A 19,057-nucleotide genomic window follows, 5' to 3' on the forward strand; every position below is an offset into this window, starting at 1 on the left:
TTTTCTTTAAAATATGTATATTATGAATCAAGAGCGTGAATGGCAGTAGATGGGCCACGATCAAGATATTTCTTTTCCCAAAGCTTCCTCCGTCAGCTTTTTTCATTTGCTACCTATCACTTGCCACCACATATATATGCATCTCCCTCTCTCTTTATTGCTAAAGATATTTGCATGAAATCCATTTCCTGCTGTTCCCCCCTTCCCGCTCCGAGTCATAATCCACTGTTTGTGATATTATCGTTTCCATGGCAACCATTTGAGATGCCACAGAGGGCTGTGAGGGCTTCAGATAGGAGGTTGGATAGATGCAGCTGGTGAGAAAGAAAGAAAGAAAGAAAGAAAGAAAGAAAGAAAGAAAGAAAGAAAGCTATAGAAAAGTCATATTTTTCAGCAATGAAAAATTGCTGCCATGCTTTCTGACACAGAAAGAGTAGAAAAGGGGGGATGAGCTATGCATATGTTCCTATGTCATTGTCTTATCAAATAGCAGGGAAGTACTGTATGTGTTTTATTCTGGAATGCTTTTTTTAAAAAGGCAAGGAGAGATTTGTACTTTGCACCAAGGAAAGGTAGAAATGGAGCCAATGGGTGCATCCTTCTGTGGCAGGTTTAGACAGCTCTCCTATAACATACCCTACAAGTGTCCCAGAAAAAAAAGGGAGACCCCATTTTCCCCCATGAGAGGACTGTGGCCATTTTGGGCACTGTGATATCACTCGATTTTGTGCCATGATTTTGTCCTGAAAAAGGAGTGCTTTTAAGGTGCAGGGAGAGCTCGGGGGGCGGGGGTACAGGAGAGGATTTCATTCAAAATGGTCAGATGTGGAATTGGAGAGGAAATGGCTTCTGATCTGATGCCATAGATCAGGGGTGGGGGGAATCCTATATCAAGGTTGGCCCCATTGGGCCAGATTGCGATCTGTCTCCACCCCCAAGAACCAACTGTGACTGACTGGTGGGTCAACCAATCTGTCAGTCACCTGACATTAAGACGACAGATCGAAAAAGTGGCTTGACCCACACGTATTTCAAAGCCCCTTGCACAGCACTTCCCAAGCTCTTGACAGCCAGCTAGTTGTGATAAACTTGAGAATTGCAATACGAGGGCCAGACGGTAAATGGAAGGTTCAATCCTGCTTTCTGCAATGTGCTCATGTGGAGAGCGGGAACAGGAACAAGATACGGCATCTACCGTATTTTTCGCTCTATAAGACGCACTAGACCACAAGACACACCTAGTTTTTGGAGGAGGAAAACAAGAAAAAAAAATTCTGAATCTCAGATGCCAGAACAGTAAGAGGGATCGCTGCGCAGTGAAAGCAGCAATCCCTCTTGCTGTTCTGGCTTCTGGGATAGCTGTGCAGCCTGCATTCACTCCATAAGACGCACACACATTTCCCTTTACTTTTTAGGAGGGAAAAAGTGAGTCTTATAGAGCAAAAAATACAGTATTTCTCCTGCCCCCTTCCTACCCACAAACTGATTAAACATGCAGTTGAAAGGGGGATAAGGGACATGGGCATAGTCATGATTTTTGTTGGGGGTGGAAGGGCATTGTTAGGGGTGCAGAACTGATGTGATTGGTCAGTTAGTTAAGTATTTCTATTGTTTTACTTGATCTAAGTGGGGCAGCTACCCCCTGCCCCCTGGCTATGCCCATAATAAGGGACAGGATACACTACTTCTCTCACCTCCTGTCCACATGTTTAATAGGGATGTCTCCAGCTTCGTATATCCAACTGGCTTAACTTAACTCAACTCTTTGTTGAGCCAGCATGGTGTAGTGGTTAAGAGCGGTGGACTCGTAATCTGGTGAACCAGGTTCGCTTCCCCGCTCCTCCACATGCAGCTGCTGGGTGACCTTGGGCCAGTCACACTTCTCTGAAGTCTCTCAGCCTCACTCACCTCGCAGAGTGTTTGTTGTAAGGGGAGGAAGGGAAAGGAGATTGTTAGCCGCTTAGAGGCTTCTTAAGGGGAGTGAAAGGTGGGATATCAAGTCCAAACTCTTCTTCTTCTTTGTTCTCTCTCTGTTTCTACCATGTGAACCTGACCAGTAAGGATGTCTAAGCTGGCTGCTCCAAGTTCAGATTGCATGGCTGTAGCAAGCTGTTTTTGTGTTTCTGTCCAAATAATTTAGAAACTCTAAACATTTTGAAACTAAATTAAACTTCCAGTCTTTTCTTGCTGCTGTATGGAAAAGCACCTGAATCTGACCTTTGAAGAATTTGTAAGTAAACTATTTTTAACTTACCGAATGTGTGGTCTCCTTCTATGCTAAGGGAAATGGCGAACTTTGGAAGAAACTTAGAAGGTGATATTTTAAAGATCTAACAGCCTTCTCAGTGATGGCTCCGACCTGGTGGAATGCTCTGTCCCATGAGACCAGGGACCTGCAGGATTTAACTTCCTTCTGCAGGGCCTGTAAGACAGAACTATTCCGCCTGGCTTTCAATTTGAACTTAGCCTGATCTTTTATTCCCCTTCTTTTCCCTCCCCTCCCCTTTTTATGAAGATTACCCACTCTGGGATCCCACAGCTAATTCTCCCCTGGTCTCCTCGTTGGCCCAAATAGGACTAATTTAGCCAGCTAGCCCTGGTGATCAGGGGAGAATTGTTTATTGGATGGATTTTCCCCCTAAATTGATTTTTGAATTCTGAATTTATTATTCACGTTTTATACTGTATTTTGTGCTGTTTTTTGTTGCATCAATTAAGTGTTTTAAATTTGTTGTTAGCTGCCCTGAGCCTGGTTTTCTGAACTGGGAAGGGCGGGGTATAAATAAAAAATTATATTTATATTTATATGTCCATGCTTTACTTTGCTGCACGCTTTGTGATTTTAAATCTCTGTAGAAATCATGGTTTTTGTATTTGTACTTTTTATCAATTGTATACTTTAAAAGGGGATCAGAGAAATTCATGGAGAGAAAGACTACCAGTGGCTATTAGTCATGGCAGCTATGCTCCACCTCCTCAGTCAGAATCTTTACCAATTGCTGGAACCCGCAGGAGAGCAGAGTGTTCTGTCATGCTTGCAGGCTTTCCATAGGGGCAACTGGCTGGCTCCCATGAAAACAGACTGTTGAACTAGATGTTCTTCTGCTGTGGTTTTGTGATCAAGCTGTACACTGCTCTGGGAACTTTAGCAAGTAAGTAATAAACATGATCATATAGAATACAGGATAAAATCCCATTCCCTTGTGCAAAGGGTGGAGACTGAGAACTGGCACCAGTGTTGTGGAATGTCTGCCCTGCTGAAATATGAGAGGCCCCATCAGTGTTGGCATTCCACCGACTCCTGAAGGCACACCTGTTTTGGCAAGACTTGCCCTGAACTGAACTTGTGCTTTTATTGTCTTAACTGTTTTTCATTTAAATTATTATGCTTCTTAATAGTTTGTTTTGCTGTTTATCTTAATTCAGGACACTTTAATGCCTGAACACATTTGTTATTGTGTATTTTAATTAGGGATACATTTCATAGCTGCAAATCACTTAGATGCCAGTTTGGCATACTGTATATGCCGTTGTCAAGGCAGGAGTCGGGTGCAGGGCAACAACAACATACAAGGTGCCACTGAAGTCAACTCTTTATCAATAGAAACAAAACAGCTCTGATGACCTACTAGTGAGCACAGCAACTGCCCCAATGAGGCAGTTGTGAGGACTAGAGGTCTTTGGGTTGCCTGTCTTTGCTCCGCCCTGTTCATACCTCTTCAGGTTCTGTGAGACCAGGGAGAGGGCAGCCAGTTGCAGCAGAAGTAGGAGATGCCCTGTCTGATCTTTGTCTCTTGCCCACCCCACCCCCGCTCTTCAGTCTCCACTTCTGCCTCTGATTCTAGACTGCTCTCTGCCACAGACTCTCCCTGCTCACTAAACCCTGTTACCGCTTCAGCTTTTGAAACCTCCTCCTCCCAGCTTGCTCCCTCTTCTCCCTCTGACCACCCATCATTGTCTCATCAAAACTCCCTGGCCTCTGAGCCTTCTTTCCTTGGGGCTTTAAATGATGATGAGGGGAAAAGAACCCCTATACATCACCTTGAGCAACCTGGAGAAAAGGTGGGATATAAATGCAATAGATAAATAAAATCTCCCCTCCTTTGGCTGGGACACAAATTTTCGAATGAAGGGGGGCAATAGAAACTTGAGAATTCTGGCTCCTTTCTTTAAGATGCAAAGGAACGGCCTGCTTATCTATACAAGACTTACTGTGTTCGTAGGGTAATTAGAAAGCCTATAAGAAACACTTGAGGGAATTGGGTATGTTTATCCTGGTAAAGATAGGGACGCAGGTGGCGCTGTGGTCTAAACCACAGAGCCTAGGGTTTGCCGATCAGAAGGTCAGCAGTTTGAATCCCGGTGATGGGGTGAGCTCCCGTTGCTTGCTCCCTGCTCCTGCCAACCTAGCAGTTCGGAAGCGTGTCAAAGTACAAGTAGATAAATAGGTACCGCTCCAGTGGGAAGGTAAACGGTGTTTCGGTGTGCTGCTCTACTTCGCCAGAAGTGGCTTAGTCATGCTAGCCACATGACCCGGAAGCTGTACGCCGGCTCCCTCGGCCAATAAAGCGAGATGAAAGCCGCAACCCCAGAGTTGGCCACGACTGGACCTAATGGTCAGGGGTCCCTTTATCTTTATTCTGGTAAAGAGGAGACTGAGAGGAGAAAGGATAACCATCTTCAAATAACTAAGTGGCTGTCACATGGAAGATGGAGCAAGCTTGTTTTCTCTTGCTCCAGAGGTTAGTAACCAAACCAATGGCTTCAAGTTACAAGAAAGGAGATTCTAACTAAACGTCAGGAAGACCTTTCTGACAGTAAGAGCTGTTTGACAGTGGAACCGATTCCCACAAGAGGTGGTGGACTCTCCTCCCTTAGAAGCTCTTAAGTAAAGGTCAGGTGGCCATCTGTCGTCTTGCTGAGACTCCTGCGTAGCAGGTAGTTGGATTAGATGACCCTTGGGATCCCTTCCAGTTCTAGGATTCTAGGATTTTATAAGATGGAAATGATCGGCTGTTTAATGGTTTTGATGCATGTCTGTGTGTGGCACAACAACTGTTGGAATGTAGGATTTAGCACCTCTGGTTCTTTGCTCCGGCCTGCTATAGGAACTAACAAGAATATATAAATCTCCTCAGGGTAAACTTCTGGGGAAATTGCTTTCTCAGCAGAGAAAGGAATTTTGAACAGGTTGGACTAAATGTTTGCACGCGCATCCAACCTTCTTTAGAAATGGGGAGGGAGGGAGGGAGCCCGTTACATATTTTTGCAACCGGGACGAGAATCCACATGACCCCTGCGCTTAGTCACTGGGGCACAGAGGAAATGATTTTGCTGTACATGTATCAGATTTGGGGATGGGAAAGCCTCTCTGCTTGAGAAATCTCATCCTGAGTTTTTGGTTTATTTATTTCATCTCCACTTTCCAATAAAAATGAATGAAAGAACACCAAACGGTCCATAAATATGCAACAAAGCACCAGCTGCTGCAGCACATCACAATAATAATTTTAAAATCAATAACCAAAAGGCTAGCAGCAGCAGTCAAATATTATTTAAATGCAGGAGTCAGCAAAGGCCCAGTTAAATAGAATAGACTCCACTGCTTGCAAGAAGATAGACAGTAGCAGCCGCTACTTTGCCTGCAAATAATATTCACTTAGGTCAAAAGGGGGAAAGTTGTTATTTTTGTTTTTTGTAGGACACCTACAGAGTGCCTTGGACCATGGTGGACTCTTTTCTTAAGTGCTGAACTGGGGCATAAACCAAATATTGTGGCCAGTGTCTACCCGTAACTGCCACTATCATCTCTCCATATATCCTGATTCACATTCCCTTCTGCAATCTAATTTCATCACCTCATTAGCTTCAGATGAAGGTAGGGTGTCCATGTTTCCTCCTTTATAGAGCAAAGTCCTTTATTTGAATGGGTTCCAGAGGGCAGTTCTCTATCTGAAGTCATCCTCTATATGCCGCTCTTGGTATTATATTTTGTTAACAAAATGAATGGGATTTACAGAGTTGGCTTCAAACATTGGTCGGGGACCTAGCAGAAGTGAATTTAGGGTTGCAGAGCTTTGGAGGAACCACAGGGAGTGGCACAACTGTGAAGTAGAAGGAAAGGCGAGAGGTGGAGGAGGAATTTTGTTTGTTTTTTCCCATATAATTTTTATTAATTTCTTTTTTAACACAATATTTCCAACATTACAATAAACTCTTTGCTCTGCCGAGCTCGTGACTTCCCTCCATCCCTTCAAATGGTTTTGTGTTTTCAAGTCTTTAAAACCTCAACTTCTGACCTTTGTGTCCTTATAATCAACTCTGTCTCTTTAGTCTAGAAAGTTATTAAAAAATATTATGTTTTCATTGCAGGATTTATTTCAATCCCGCTAGTGTCTTCATATTTTTTTACAATAATTATTCATATACAGTGGTACCTCGGGTTACAGACGCTTCAGGTTACAGCCTCTGCTAACCCAGAAACAGTACCTCGGGTTAAGAACTTTGCTTCAGGATGAGAACAGAAATCGTATGGTGGTGGCGTGCGGCATCGGGAGGCCCCATTAGCTAAAGTGGTACCTCAGGTTAAGAACAGTTTCAGGTTAAGAACGGACCTCTGGAACAAATTAAGTTCTTAACCAGAGGTAGCACTGTACCCAATAAATTTACTCCAGCCTCTTTGAAACTTTTGGTCGTTCTGGATTCTACCAGTCTGCTTGGCTAATTCGGCATGTTCCGTCATCTTCGCCTGCCACTCCTCCATCGTTGGCAATCCCTGCAATTTCCACTTTGGGGCTAATAAAGTTCTTGCCGCCATCGTGGCGTACATAAATAATATTTGATCTGCTTTTGTGATTTCAGGCAGGGGAGAAATTTTGGCATCGCACAGGGTACCACTAAAATATGAGACCCCAAGCCTGCCACTCCACCTAGGGTGGCCAGTGATGCGTTGTGGAAAAGAGGACATGCACCATTGCCAACAAAAAAGAGGGAGAAAAATACACAGAAAATTACATATGTTCATTTCTATCTACCGATAAGATTTTTGAAAGAGCAGCTATTAAATATAATCCATCTCACCATAGTGAGGAAGGTGGTGACGTCACCTATGTGTCTCCTCAGTCTGCTATCCAGGTGTGGCTAACTACTGATGGGCAACATCAAGGCCCCCTCCTTTTCTGATGGGGCCTCGTGGTGTAGTGGTTAAGAGCAGTGGACTCGTAATCTGGTGAACCGGGTTCAATTCCCTGCTCCTCCACAGGCAGCTGCTGGGTGACCTTGGGCTAGTCATACTTCTCTGATGTCTCTCAGCCTCACTCACCTCAAAGAGTGTTTGTTGTGGGGGAGGAAGGGAAAGGAGATTGTTAGCTTCTTTGAGACTCCTTAGGGTAGTTATAAAGTGGGATATCAAGTCCAAACTCTTCTTCTTTGAACTAGATCCGGGGCAGGTAGCTCTTCAGACAGAGGACTGTCCTCTAATAACCCATCTGAGAAGGGCATATGCCCACAGCGTGCAGTCAGTGGACTACTCTCCTAAATGTTCCCCTGGCGCTCCCTTCCCAAAACTCAGGAAACTTCTTCCTGGCTTAGGGAGGGAGACATGGTGCTCCCACGGGTCCAAGAGCCCTTCAGCCACTGCCCCAAAGCCTGCCCATCCTGTCAGAGGCCTGTTGCCTTCTTCCAGAAACCCGGGAAATTTCTGCTTAGCTTAGAAAGTGAGGAGCGATGCTTACACATGTGACGTTGTGACTCTCCCCGCTCCCAATCGCCCTTGCAAGCTGGAGCCTCTGGCCCTAATTGTTCTCCTTTGAAAAATTTCACCACACGCCACTGGCACATGCTCACCCTTCTGGGACCTCAATTGGTGTGGTATGGTACTTTCATCTCCACACATCATTATGCTGCAAGAGAGAGGATGATGCCTGCTGGAACAAGAAGGGGAGTGGGAAAGCCAACAGCCAGCACTGCAATGGAATCCTGCACCGGCCTAGATTTCTACCTCCTCCATAAAAATCACAACTCCCATTCTGAAACGGTAATCTTAACAGGAAAGCAATGAACGGTGTCAAATGGAAGTGGCTTGTGAGCCCCCTGGTGGAGAACTAGACTCCTTTGTACAGCAGTGGCAACTTTAGCTAACTGCAAGAGGAAAGAGTTGTGCCGGCCTCTCTGCCTTCAGTTGATATGTATATGGATCTGCAAATTCCCTGGTTCAAATCTCGCCTCAGCCACAAACTTCTTAGGCAACCTACTATTTCCTAGCCACCAATCCCTCCTCCCACATGTACAGTCCACAGAGACTAATACTCACCTACTTTCCTTGGTTGTTGCAAGAATTCTCTGGTGGTATTTTCCTCTATTTATTTATGATGTTTTAACCTATGTTGTAAACTGCTTTGAGTTTTGTTTAAATATAAGTCGTGTACAAGCTGACCAAGTGAATAAAAAAGTTACTAGAAAAAAATATACAGTGGTACCTCGGTTTTCGAACGTAATCCATTCTGGAAGATGGTTTGAGTTCAGAAACATTCAGGAAACCTCCATTGAAGTGCTACAAACACTCAAAAAAGTGAGTGTAGCCAGAGGGTAGGGGAGCAGTTGCCCCCCTAATTCAAGTAAATACATAAAAATACTTAACTAACTGACCACTGTGTCCCAGATAACTCGGTTCTGCCTCCCCCCCAATAAACCCTGGCTATGCCCATGGACTGCAAGAAGATCAAACATCCATTCTGAAGGAAATCAGTCCTGGGTGCTCATTGGAAGGACAGATCCTGAAGCTGAGGCTCCAATACTTTGGCCACCTCATGAGAAGAGAAGACTCCCTGGAAAAGACCCTGACGTTGGGAAAGATGGAGGGCACAAGGAGAAGGGGACGACAGAGGACGAGATGGTTGGACAGTGTTCTCGAAGCTACCAGCATGAGTTTGACCAAACTGCGGGAGGCAGTGGAAGACAGGAGTGCCTGGCGTGCTCTGGTCCATGGGGTCACGAAGAGTCGGACACGACTAAACGACTAAACAACAACAAAAGCATTAAACAAATGATAGCATCTCATATCAATGAGATAAATGAATAAAATTAAACAACCCACTGATAATTCATAATAAAGTCTAACAATAAAAAAAACAAGAACATTATCCAGAAAAAAGAATGCACCTCCAAAATGAAATCTTGAACCCCGTAACAACCAAAGCTCATCCTGACAGTTTTGTGAAAGCCTGAATAGCAGAAGTTGCCGTTGTAGCTGGAGTTGATGTTTTGCACCTGTAGACCCAACCAACCATTGTACTCTGCAGGAGAGGCTATACCGCAAGTACCATCTTATTCTATACAGTGTCAGAGTTGGGCTTTTCATGTGGTGAGACCAACCCTTTGGAAGTGCCTGTTGACGTCCATTTTCATTCCTTCTGAGCAGGAGATTTTATCTCAACTGATATCTGTACTGGATAGTTTTTACATATGAAATCGTTTTAACTGTTTTAATATACATGACTGCTTTAAATTGTTTATATATATACATTTTTAAAATTTAAAAAAAAATCTATGTTTTTTTAAGTTTAATTTAATCTGTGTTGTGAAATTGCTTCAAGATTTTTTTTTTGTAGGAAGTGCTTCATGAATATAGGGATAAACCTATTGATTCTTGCTTCTTTCTCTCTCCTTGCCCCTTATTTGCTTGCTTGTTTATCATTTGTGAAACAAATCGCTCAAAGCACCATTCCTGCTCTGCCTTACCACCCCCTTCCTTCTGTGAATCTGTCCTGCACCTATTTCTTTCAAATCCCGCTTTGTTGACTTGTATCCCTTTTCTGGTATTCCCAGATCTGATACTGGCCTCAGTTCGGTTAAAAAAATGGTCCACACCCCTCAGATTTCCAGACAGCAAACCAAAGTAAGAAACACTACAGTCCTAAAATGGCACATTGTTCTGGTTTTGCTGAAAATCCCACCCTCCTCCTCCATGAAATCAAGATGGCTTTAAAAAAAACAAAAACCCTGATAAACTACAATCTATGAATTATTCCCTCTAACCCAAACATCTGAAACTCATCAAATACAAACTTCAGATGAGCTCCCACTGGGAGCCAGCTCTCTAGGCCTTCTATGGCTTTTACAAGCCAGGCCATTGGAGGCTATATCCTCCATAGCGCAACTGAGAGGGCCACGTAAATCACACACCTTCAGTGGTCTAAACCCAGAAGTTTTCAAAACGAGTTTTATTACGTCTCCTCTAAGCTCCCTCCTCCCCTTCCACCTGATGCTCGTCGATCACTCATCGGCTCAGGTATCAAACTTTCTGGACTCCTGCTAGAATCCAATCCCTGTGTGAATCATCCGTGTAGTTTCAAACCCTCTTTTCCGGACAACACCCAAGAAACAGCTGGCCAAATGTTTGTGGTCCACACCACTCCAACAGCCATTAAAATACCCCCCCCCCGGGGAAAGAAATCTCACAAAGGGAGCTCTTTCTCTCTACCAATTGCCTCCCGCAAAACTTTTCACACCCACCCTGCCAGCCTTCCATTTTGTTCAGCCCGAGAACGCCCGCCCGGAAAATGGCTGTGAATCGGACCGCATGACTCCCGGTTTCGCACAGGATGTGGGAAACGGCTCCCCTACAGGACAGGATCTCAGCAATGAAGTTTCAAGGGAAACACCGCTGGCAGGAGTGGAAGTGGGAGGGCCTCTGCGCTAACACCCCCACAAGGCCGCGAAGCATCCCTTGACCTGAATCAAGATCGGAAGCGGGGAAAGCACAAGCTCTCCTTCATTGTAGGCAAACATGAAATACGGCGTCTCTGGGGAGCCCTGCTCAGTGTTGTCAGCCCATAAAATGGAATCTTGCAAACAACTTTTCAGTGTCCTTCCAAGACGGGTTACCGCACAGCACCATTCCTCCCAGTGTTGTAATTTAAGTGCTCCATGGGGTCCGAGTCCCTTGCTGGGATTGCCAGAGCTCTGCATGCTGCAAATAATATTCTGCTTTTTCCATCTGTGACTAGATTTATGGCCCAGCGGCAGCCCCACTCTCCGATTCAGGCCCATCTTCGAGAGTGGATGCTGGAATGCAGCTCATGTGATATTTTCCTAAACGTCCCTGTAGTGCCATGAAACCCAGTTATAAAGAAAACAAGGACATGTTTTAACAATAAAACCAATGTGCATGATCTAATTAAATGGCATAATAAAATTAGGAAATAAATGCACAAAGCATGAAAACCTGTTCCTTGAAAAGTGAATCAAATTGGCTCCTTTAAAAAAAAAGAGGAGAGAGAGAGAGAGAGAGAGAGAGAGAGAGAGAGAGAAATGTCGCTTACGTGGGAAGCTGCGGGGTCTTCGTTCATTCACCGGCACAGCAGCAGCAGCTAGCCTTGCTCATATTTTGGTTCTTCTTCCCACTGGGGGGAAATTAAAAAACCAACAGGCACAGGATGAACTTGCATGCTAGAAAAATGATTTTGCAGAGCAAGCTATATAAAGGCCTAGAAGATAAAGCAAAATGGAAGGAAGGAAGGAAGGAAGGAAGGAAGGAAGGAAGGAAGGAAGGAAGGAGGGCAGAGACTGTGGGCACATTCACGCTACAGACCTAAACTGGTTTCACAGTCAATTCCACTTCCTAGGGAACTCTGGAAATTGTAGTTCTGTGAACGTGATAGGCCTCTCCCAACAATTCCTAGCACCTATAACAAGCCACAGTTCCCAGCATTCCTTGGGGGAAACCATGCCTGTTTAAAATGGTCTACAATTTAAAGTGCTTAAAAAGCAGAGACATCAACTTGCCAACAAAGGTCCGTATAGTTAAAAGCCATGGTTTTCCCAGTAGTGATGTATGGAAGTGAGAGCTGGATCATAAAGAAAGCTGATCTCCGAAGAATCAATATTTTTGAATTCTGGTGCTGGAGGAGACTCTTGAGAGTCCCATGGACTGCAAGAAGATCCTTTCTTAAGGAAATCAGCCCTGAGTGCTCACTGGAAGGACAGATCTTGAAGCTGAGGCTCCAATACTTTGGCCACCTCATGAGAAGAGAAGACTCCCTGGAAAAGACCCTAATGTTGGGAAAGATTGAGGGCACAAAAAGAAGGGGACGACATAGGACGAGATGGTTGGACAGTGTTCTCGAAGCTACGAACATGAGTTTGACCAAACTGCGGGAGGCGGTGGAAGACAGGAGTGCGTGGTGTACTTGGTACATGGGGTCATGAAGAGTCAGACACGACTAAACGACTAAACAACAACAACACCACAATTGATATAGTGTGGATGTAAAGGTAAAGGGACCCCTGACCGTTAGGTCCAGTCATGGACGACTGTGGGGTTGCGGTGCTCATCTTGCTTTACTGGCCAAGGGAGCCAGTGTACAGTGTACATGTGGCCAGCATGACTAAGCCGCTTCTGGCGAACCAGAGCAGCGCACGGAAAGGCCGTTTACCTTCCCACCAGAGCGGTACCTATTTATCTACTTGCACTGCATGCTTTTGAACTGCTAGGTTGGCAGGAGCTGGGACCGAGCAATGGGAGCTCACCCTGTCACGGGGATTCGAACCGCCAACCTCCTGATGGGCAAGCCCAAGGTTCTGTGGTTTAACCCACAGCGCCACCTGCGTCCCCCTATAGTGTGGATGAGGCCACACTAAACATAGCTTTATCCATCTACAACAGTGGCAGAGCATTTTGACAACCTCCAAGCCTTTGTCCACACAGGTGTCCAAAGCTTTTTATTCTCCTAATTCAGGAATTTGATATTTGGGAAGTCTGGTAAGGAACTGATCTGATTCGCATCCCCCTGGCTTATAGCGCAGATCAAAACTGAGTTATGCCCTGGATTTGGCACTTCCAAATTCCAAAAATTTCCAATGCAGTTTTTGGCCAAAATATAAAAAGTTTCAAAATATGTTAACATATTTATTTTGGGGGGAGAGAAAATGCATTCGGAGGGTGTGGGAATTATTTTAAAATTAAGTTTGTTGTGGAAATGGAGTAGAATGGATATATGGGTGAACACCAATTAAATTGTCGTGGACTGGAAACAGTCCAATTCATCCACTCCTATTCTGGGGCATCTTCTCACATTCCAACAAAAAATAATACACAAGCATTCAAATGAAGTGGAAGTCCAGAACAGGCAAAGCACATGTCTTTCACTGCCAATCTACACCATCAAAATGCATGTGGTACAGTCTTCCTAGGGCTACACCACTTCAAAGTGCATGTGCAATAAATCACAATATTGAATACTCTCCCATGTAACACCATGTAAATATCCCTGGCTGTGGAAAGCCATGTGAGGAAGGAGGGTTCAAGCCCTAGCCTCCTCTTGACATATAATAATACAATCAGGGGCGTACGAAGTGGGGGGAGGAGGGGACAGGCCGCCCTGGGTGCTACTCGGGGTGTGTGTGACAAGATGGCCCCTGCCTCCCCCAGCTGTAGAGCGGCCGAGGGCGAGTACAGTCAGTATGGGCGCCACTTGTGCGGTGTCCTTACGGACTGCTGTGTGTGCGCACTCAGTACAGGATGCCGCACATGCGCAGTCCATATGGGATACTGCACATGCGCACTCCATGTGTCGCACATGTGTCACCGGGTGGTTCGCCCCGCCCGTCGGCGTCCCGTCCGGGTGCCGGAGAGGGTTCTTCCACCACTGAATATAATAATAATAATTTATTATTTATACCCCTCCCATCTGGCTGAGTCTCCCCAGCCACTCTGGGCGGCTCCTAAACGAGTGTTAAAAACAATACAGCATTAAATATTAAAAACCTCCCTAAACAGGGCTGCCATCAGAAGTCTTTTAAAAATAGGATAGCTGCTTATTTCCTTGACATCTGATTGGAGGGCGTTTCACAGCGCTGGCGCCACTACAGAGAAGGCCCTCTGTCTGGTTCCCTGTAACTTCACTTCTCACAATGAGGGAACCTCCAGAAGGCCCTCGGTGCTGGTCCTCAGTGTCTGGGCAGAACGATGGAGGTGGAGACGCTCCTTCAGGTATACAGGACTGAGGCCATTTAAAGCTTTAAAGGTCAGCACCAACACTTTGAATTGTGCTCAGAAACGTGCCGGGAGCCAACGCAGATCTCTCAGGATCGGTGTTATATGGTCCCGGCGGCCACTTCCAGTCACCAGTCTAGCTGCTGCATTCTGGATTAATTGGAGTTTCCAGGTCACCTTCAAAGGTAGCCCCATGTAGAGCGCATTACAGTAGTCCAAGCGGGAGATAACTAGAGCATGCACCACTCTAGAGCAAGACAGTCCACAGGCAGGTAGGGTCTCAGCCTGTGTTCCAGATGGAGCTGATAGACAGCCACCCTGGACACAGAATTAACCTCCATGCACAGCTGTGAGTCCAAAATGACTAGTTTTCTACATGTGGGGTATGTGTTCCAAATAGGAAGAATTCCAAGATGTAATTTCCCACTGCCATTCTAACAGTACATTTAAAGCACATGACTTTCCCCAAGGCATCCTGGGAACTGTAGTTTGTTAAGGGTGCTGGGAATGGTAGCTGTGTGAGGGGTAGGAAACGACATTTCTCAGGATTCTTGGGCGCAGGGGTTCAATGCACTTTTATATGGATGATGTGCATGCTGCCTATGAGATACAATTCCAGCAGGGTTCTACCGCTTGCTTCCTCTGAATATGGAAACTGCTTCTCTTCCAACCATTTGCATTTGAGAGGACACCCTTGAGAGAAGAAGGAAAGTCTGTTGTGTAGGAGTCAGAAAACAAACAGGAGGAGACAGTTCTAGCACCACTGCCATGTAACCTAACCTACATCTTTTGTACAGTTTCTTCATGCCGCTGGAATGTTGTAAAGTAAATGGAGCCATTGTCTAAATAAGAACACTCACAATTTCCTTCCCCCTATATGGGACTTAAAACTCAGAGGATTATTTTGGGACTCTACAGCTCTAATTCCTGCTACCAGAATCTAAGTGCTAAAGTGTTAATTAGTACCCAAACCCACTTCCCTTCTCCGTAATTTTGTTAATCTAGATTTTCAAGATAGCCTACAAAAGAGAAGCAGAAAACAAATACAGTGGTACCTCGGGTTAAGAACTTAATTCGTTCTGGAGGTCCGTTCTTAACCTGAAACTGTTCTTAACCTGAAGCACCACTTTAGCTAATGGGGCCTCCCACTGCCACCGTGCTGCTGCCGCGCGATTTCTGTTCTCATCCTGACGCAAAGTTCTTAACCGGAAGTACTATTTCTGGGTTAGCGGAGTCTGTAACCTGAAGCATCTGTAACCCGAGGATCCACTGTATAAAACAGATCAAAAACATCAGAAACAAAAGCAATTATCATAGCAACAGTAAAAATACAAAAAGCAGTAGATATAAAATCAATGGTTTACCCATGTATCTGCCCTGCAACAAGGCGGATGGCAGTACGTTGAATCTAGCAAGAGTAAACGACCGTCTATATTTAGGTATTTGTAATTTTGACAAATATGTCACTTGGGTAAACCCTCTTCCATTATCTTTCATTGCTGGATGCTTATTCATCTCGCTCACATGACGCTGAAGTTCTACATCCCAAATTCATTGCCGTATTGTTACTTTATCCTAAGGTAAAAATCATGAAACATGTTGGATGGTGTCATCTTCAGAATGTTCTCAAGGGAGGTTGGGGCAGTGTGTTTTTTTAAAGAGAGAGAGAGAGAGGTGTGTAGGGCAGGGATGTCAAACAGGTAGATCGTGATCTACTGGTAGATCACTGTGGTAGATCTGTGGTAGATCACTGGACCCTCCCCCCACCCAAAAAAGCTCAACAACTTAACAACTCTAGCTCCCTTAAGAAAGCTCAACAACTTTGGTAGATCACTGCCAGTTTTTTTTATAGTGGGAGTAGATCTCAGTCTCTTGAAAGTTGGACATGCCTGGACTAGGCCATAGGCTTCTGTTCCTGTATTCTCAGACCATTTCCTCCTGCCCCTGATACCTGGCACTGTTTCCCAAATTGTCTGCAAATGGCCACAACTCTTATAGCATACCCCTCAACTGTCTCAATTAAATTAAATTAAATTAAATTAAATTAAATTAAATTGAGACATCCCATTTTGGGGGGCCTATACTGTTGTCTCCCAGTATGTTTCCGAGCACAGTTCAAAGTGTTGGCGCTGACCTTTAAAGCCCTAAACAGCCTGGGCCCAGGATACCTGAAGGAGCGTCTCCACCCCCATTGTTCAGCCCAGATACTGAGGTCCAGCTCTGAGGGCCTTCTGGCAGTTCCCTCACTGTGAGCAGTGAGGCTACAGGAAACCAGGTAGAGGGCCTTCTCACTAATGGCACCCTCCCATCAGACGTCAAGGAAATAAACAACTATCTGACTTTTAGAAGACATCAGAAGGCAGCCCTGTTTAGGGAAGTTTTTAATGTTTGATGTTTTACTGCATTTTAAATATTTGGTTGGAAGCCACCCAGAATGGTCGGGGAAACCCAGCCAGATGGGCAGGGTATAAATAATAAATTATTATTATTATTATTGTGTGAGAATATGGTGTCCAAAAACGTGAGAGATTGCGGTCCCCAAAAGACACACGTGTTTTTGGGTGCTGTGCTCTCATGCAGGTCGTGTGACTCACATGGGAGCAGGAGCTGGAAGACGGGTATCCTGGTTTCCTGCTGCAACACACTGAAGGGTAAGTTATATCCAAAATTCCTCCCTCAACACACATCTTTTCTGAATAGCCATCAGCACAACCCCCTAGTCCCCATGACCTAATGTAACGAAAAACATATCCACACTTACCTTTTGCTGCGTTCTTTCCAGGCACAGGTTTGCACCTAAAAGCTGAGTGTCTGAGTGTGGGGTTTTCTTGCTCCATAGATTTCCCTGTGAATACCCACTCTTTAGTGCTCAATTGGAGCAAGCGTCAATTTGGATTTTCAGTGGGTTGCTGTTTGCTGTGATTGAGCTTGATTTGCTTGATTGAACCTTGCAGAGCCCAAGCACCAGGCAGAGAGGCATGGAGGGGGAAGAGGAAGAGATTATTCAGGCAGATAACTTCTCCCATATCCTCCCTTCAACACGGATACTTTTGAACGGAAGCTGTCAGGAGTAAGTGTATTGTTCAGGACCTGGAGCAGGTCTGGGTTAGGTTGGATTATGCATGGAGTGATCTGGTCTAAATCAGGGAGTGAACGTGTCCAGAGGAGGGCAACCAAAATGGTCAAAGGCCTGGAAACGATGCCTTATGAGGAACGGCTAAGGGAGCTGGGCATGTTTAGCCTGGAGAAGAGGAGGTTAAGGGGTGATATGATAGCCATGTTCAAATATATAAAAGGATGTCACATAGAGGAGGGAGAAAGGTTGTTTTCTGCTGCTCCAGAGAAGCGGACACGGAGCAATGGTTCCAAACTACAAGAAAGAAGATTCCACCGAAACATTAGGAAGAACTTCCTGACAGTAAGAGCTGTTCGACAGTGGAATTTGCTGCCAAGGAGTGTGGTGGAGTCTCCTTCTTTGGAGGTCTTTAAGCAGAGGCTTGACAACCATATGTCCGGAGTGCTCTGATGGTGTTTCCTGCTTGGCAGGGGGTTGGACTCGATGGCCCTTGTGGTCTCTTCCAACTCTATGATTCTATGATTCTATGAACGCTGGTCTGCCAAGTTCTAACCACTGCACCACACTGACTGGTATATAATAGGTTAATAATAATCATTTGGCACAGAGAATTGCCAAAGAACAGGATGTTGCAGTAGATGAGCACTGGCCTGATCCAGCAGGCTCTTCTTTAGTTTGCACGTTCAAATATTTGCTAAATAGTCCTGCTGGATTGCATTCTCAAGCTTGAGCCTGTTGTTTTCTCAGTGTGAATTACCTTTGGATTTCTATTTAGAAAACCACAATTGAAATTGCACCACTCATCTATGCCCAGAGATTGCTGTTTCCCTGTGTGCTAGAGGACCTGTTATACAGTACTTCTTCCAAAAGGGTCAGTTGTGCTTTTATGTTGTTGTTGTTTAGTCGTTTAGTCGTGTCCGACTCTTCGTGACCCCATGGACCAGAGCACGCCAGGCACTTCTGTCTTCCACTGCCTCCCGAGAACACTGTCCAACCATCTCATCCTCTGTTGTCCCCTTCTCCTTGTGCCCTCCATCTTTCCCAACATCAGGGTCTTTTCCAGGGAGTCTTCTCTTCTCATGAGGTGGCCAAAGTATTGGAGCCTCAGCTTCAGGATCTGTCCTTCCAGTGAGCACTCAGGGCTGATTTCCTTAAGAATGGAGTGGTTTGATCTTCTTGCAGTTGATGGGACTCTCAAGAGTCTCCTCCAGCACCATAATTCAAAAGCATCAATTCTTTGGCGGTCAGCCTTCTTTATGGTCCAGCTCTCAAGCACATATTGTGTTGCCTTATTGTGCACCATTCCTCTTCTTACCATGTTGTACAGCAGGGGTCAGAAAACTTTTTCAGCCGGGGGCCGGTCTACTGTCCCTTGGACCTTGTGGGGGGGGGGCGGACTATATTTTGAAAAATAAATAAAAATAATGAACAATTTTCGCCCGCCCACAAAGAGGCCTGAAGATGCTTTGCTTTACCTGTCCCAGTTGTCGTTCCAATAGCTGCAGTTGGGCTTCTCCAGCCAGCCAGGCGCTGTGGCGGGGCAGGAGACTGTGTTGGCTGGCGAAGACAGATGCAGCAGCCCTGGCGGAGGAGCCGTGGACGGAGGTAAGGGAACCAAGGCGTTGTCAGAGCTTTTTCCCACCACCTGCTGCTCCTGCTTCCCAAGAGGCACCATGGAGAAGAAGACAAGAGCCGACTGCCAACCGGTGGCCACCGCAATAACCCACCTGAACGCCGTGGGAGGAATGAAGGAGGGAGGCAGGCAGGCAGGCGGTGATGAAGAAAGCGCATGAGGAAGCGGCACAGAAAAGGGGTGTGGAGAAGGAAGGTGGACTGAGGGAGAGGGAGGAGGAGCAGGAGGAAAAAGCAGCAGCAGCCGGCAGCTGATGTCACACGCTGCTTTCACAGTGTCGCCCTGCTGACATGGGCAGGCGGGTGAGCCAACTCCGTCGACAATGTCCAGTGTGGGACAAGATTGTTCCATCCCT

General features: G+C 45.5%; 1 long non-coding RNA gene across 1 annotated transcript; it reads right to left on the reverse strand.

Annotated features, from left to right (window-relative positions):
• Positions 1–10,201: 10,201 nt before the first annotated feature.
• Positions 10,202–11,732, reverse strand: LOC307210812. Its single transcript, XR_013836143.1, has 2 exons — positions 11,322–11,732; positions 10,202–11,101 (listed from the first exon to the last, which is right to left on the reverse strand). It is a non-coding gene; the product is annotated as an uncharacterized lncRNA (long non-coding RNA).
• Between the last annotated feature and the right edge of the window lie 7,325 nt (positions 11,733–19,057).

Source organism: Podarcis cretensis (assembly GCF_951804945.1).
Source record: "Podarcis cretensis genome assembly, chromosome: 2".
Classification (NCBI taxonomy): Eukaryota; Metazoa; Chordata; class Lepidosauria; order Squamata; family Lacertidae; genus Podarcis; species Podarcis cretensis.